General features: G+C 37.4%; 1 protein-coding gene across 1 annotated transcript in view; it reads right to left on the minus strand.

Moving 5' to 3' along the window:
- The window catches only part of nup188 (nucleoporin 188), a 102,852-nt gene that overhangs the window by 27,410 nt on the left and 71,218 nt on the right, over positions 1-4,224 (minus strand). The window lies entirely within an intron of this gene.

Raw genomic sequence — 4,224 nt, forward strand, 5'->3', positions numbered from 1 at the left:
TCAGACCTGGAATAGAGATTGTAACGTACACTGTATTAGTTACAGTTAGATTATAAGCTAAAAGTGCCAAATGTTATAGTGAGGCTTTTCATCCACTTGTGAATCAGTCAAAGGAGTCTCAGTAAATCAATTACAAGGGTGAAATTCAACAGTTTGTTAGACATGCCAAGTACTGCTTGGAAATGCCATCAGATTAGAATAGATTGAATGCAGGGAGCCACAAGTCAATTCATTTCCAGTTAAGAAGCAACAAATACAAGAATTCTACTGAAAACAAGTAGTTGACTGATGCAGAATCACTAACATTATAGTACTACCAACAGCATCACTTTACTGAATTAAAATATAGAACCACTGGCCGGGTAATTGGGCTGAGCAGGCTTCAGGTGCCTGATGTATGTGCCATCTGTCTAATGCAATTAACTGGAAACAAACATTCTATTGACAAAGAGCGTAGACAATTTGTGGTATCTGCCACTGCAGCAGATGCAGTATACAAGTTCTGCCCTCATAAATGTAAAGACAGGAATTGATTGTGCACTGTGTTTTGTGTTCTCTATTGTGACATAGGAACAGGAGTAGGCCATTCAGCCCTTTAAGCCTCTCCTGTGACTCAATAAGATCATGATGGATCTGTATCTTAATTCCATATATGCCATTGCCTAACAAAAATCTATCAATCTCAGTTCTGAAACGTTCAACAGAGCCAAAGTCAACAGCTTTTTGGGAGAGGGTTCTGGACTTCCGTTAGCCATTGTGTGAAGAACTGCTTGCAGACCTCACCTATGAACAGCTGAGCTCTATTTTTAAGGTTGTGTTCCCTAGTTCTGTGTTCTTTCACCAGAGCAAACAGTGTGCTCTTACTAGCCTATTTTAATCATCTTCAAATGATCTTTAATCTTCCATTGATATTCTGAGTGCCTTTTGCTGGGTCCTAAATCAGAGCTTTGTTCAACTGTAACATTACTTGTACCTCTTTGTATTACAGCTCTCTTGAGGTATAGAGACCAATATTCCATAGCCTTTTAAATCAGCTTCAATAAAGTTGTGCCAAATGTTTCTCTTTACTGAATTATTCAGACTTCCTGCCCTTTGTGATTCTGGGCATTTTATTCTGTTCTTTCCTCTTTTTTTCTCCCTGGTGACTGAAGATTTTGATTTCAAGATCTCTGTCCAAATAAAGTGCTACTTGTGAACTTCACTCTTCTACCATCACCCACAGATAAGAATAACATATGATTCATACTTTTGTTTCCTATTTCTGCTGGTAAGGTTTTTGTTATATCTTTTTAGCTTGAAACAAAGCATGCGGATGAGCAACAAGATATTTGATTAGATATATGGAAGCAGAAAGTTTTCTTTCTTAGAAAAATTGTGACAGATTTTAAATGCAGTAGCTGATTATTTTTTGTGCATGTGGATAAAATTAAACCTCTTCACAAAATACAATTCCTCTTATTGGAAGTGGAAGCCTGGAGGGATGGCTGTTCAGTCATACAGCACAGAAACAGACCCTTCAGTCCAACTGGTCTGCACCAACCAGACATCCCAATATGACCTAGTCCCATTTGCCAGCATATGGCCCATGTCCCTCTAAATGATTCCTATTCATACCCATCCAGATGCATTTTAAATGTTGTAATTGTACCAGCCTAGACCACTTCCTCTGGCAGCTCATTCCATACATGCATCACCCTGTGCGTAACAAAGTTACCCCTCTCGTCCCTTTTAAATCTTTTTAAACGTTTTAAAATCACTCTCACCTTAAACCCTCTAATTTTGGACTTCCCCACCTTAGGGGAAAGACCTGACTATTCACCCTATCCACGCATCTCATTATTTTATAAACTTCTGTAAGGTCACCCCTCGGCCTCCGACACTCCAGGGAAAAAAGCCCCAGCCTATGCAGCCTCTCCCTGTGGCTCAAATCCTCCAGTCACTGCAACATCCTTGTAAATCTGCGCCTTCTCAAATTTAACAATGTCCTTGCTATAGAAGGATGACCAGAATTGTGTGTAGTATTCTAAAAGTGGCCTCTCCAGTGTCCTGTACAACCACAGCATGGCGTCTCAACTGCTACACTCAATGTTCTGACCAATAAAGACAAACATGCCAAATGCCTTCTTCATCATCCTGTCTATTTGTGACTCCACTTTAGAGGAACTATGAATCTGCATCCCTAGGTCTCTTTGTTCAGAAACACTCGCCAGGACACTACCATCAATTCTCAAAGTTAGGATTTGTTTAAAAATGAAGCTTATAATTAATGTTCATTAAAACCAAATTCTATTTGCAATTTGAAAACCTAGATTTTAATACAAGGACAGAGAAAATGAGTTTGCAAACCTTGGACTACAAAATACCCAGGCATATTGGAGAAAATCGGTAAACAAAAACTTTTATTTTGAATATCACTGGAATTCAAGAGAAATAAAATCATCAAAAACTGCTCATTCAAGACAAATGAGAAATCACAATTACCTAAAGTTTACACAAATTTTTTTTTTTTAACATCTCATCATCAGTCTATTGTTTGAAAGAACTTGCATTTATCCAGCACCTTTTGTAAACTCAGGGTGCCCCAAACTCTTTACAGTCAAGTAAACACTGAATGTAGTCACTGTGGTAACTTAGTAGGCAACTGGCGAACAGCAAGGTCACACAATCTTCCATAAAATAATGACTCGATAGTCTGTCTAGTGATAGTTGAAGGATAAATATTAGCCAGAACACCAAGGGGAACTTGTCTGTTCTTATTCCAAAAGATGTTATAAATCTTCTACATTCACCCAATATATCAAATGGGGCCTCTTTTTACATCCCGTATGAAAAAAAGGAACTTCCAACAATGTAGCATTCCTTTAGCATCACACTGATCTGGATACCTATTGTGTTTAATTTTCAACAGTGAGACTTGAACCAACAAACTGACTTATTGGTGAGGGTTCTACCACTGAGTACAGACTGATTTAATTTTTCAGAAGTGAGATTCAAGAACTGATGTTTATTGCTGTATCTGCAGCTACTTAACTACTATAATAGTGAACGCTAAATATTGCTAGATGCATTTAACACACTACATATGACTTTAACCGGTGTTTTGTTGAAAAGCAAAATTTAAGTGACTATCATTACAATATATGTACTGCTCCTTCTCCATGAATAACAAATGAACGACCACCAGTGAATATAGTCCATTCATAACAACAGAAAAAAAACAGCAATTTTTCATTGTTCTTCGAATTTTAAGAGTCTAAAGATATGCTTGCAACTTGTGACGTCAGCATACCATATACACACATACAATGCGTGTACTGATCTCAATATTGAGAGACGTATTAATATCTTGGTTTGATTTTTAGTAAGGATTTCATGGCTTTTTAAACACATTTGGGAGTACATTTTGTTTTAAATTGAACCAGTGAGTGTGACTGGACAACGTTGAAAACCCGATCTTTGATAATCCCTACTCAAAAAGTTTAATGTCAGCAAATAATCAGTTTCAAAGACACCAACTCCTGGTTACTTTTCCAAGGGCACATCAAACGGTGGCATTTGAAACCAAATTAACGAAGTTTCATTCTATTCGAATGAGACAAGGAAAGTTTGAGAGTGTATTGAGATGGAAACAGTTGACAGCAACCCATTGGCAACAGCGGGGATCAGAAAACGGATTACACACACACACTCAGTACAAAATGCCCAAGCGGGCAAAATAAAATTAACTATCAAGAGTGTAGTAGTCAAATTTCAATTGTTATAATAGCGGTGTCAGCCAAAAATACCAAACAACTGGTAGGAGGACGTAAACTGTGATAGTCATATAAGTTTTTCAGTACAGCAATGGTTTGATTACGCTGTTCATTTAGTTCCAGATAGATAAGGTACACACCCTAACTCTCCAGTTAAAATTCAAACGAGAGGGAGGGGTAGGAGTATCGTTAAAAAAAAAATCAGATGAACGGTTTACAAAACAAGGATTTTAGCGGGGGCAAACGGTAAAAGAAATAGTTTTCTCAGCCTGATCTCTGTAGTGGCCTTCGATAAAGAATAATAGCAAGGGATAGCCATTTATAAGAACTCGCTGGTGCAATAAAAGCGTTCGATTACTCATAGAGAAATGAAAATGATGATAGAATGAATATTACCATCTAGCGAAAAAAAATCTAGACTAAAACTAACATACATAATTTTTAAAGAAAAACCACTCCCACCAAATACAAG

Source organism: Rhincodon typus, chromosome 28 (assembly GCF_021869965.1).
Source record: "Rhincodon typus isolate 14 chromosome 28, sRhiTyp1.1, whole genome shotgun sequence".
NCBI classification, from domain to species: domain Eukaryota; kingdom Metazoa; phylum Chordata; class Chondrichthyes; order Orectolobiformes; family Rhincodontidae; genus Rhincodon; species Rhincodon typus.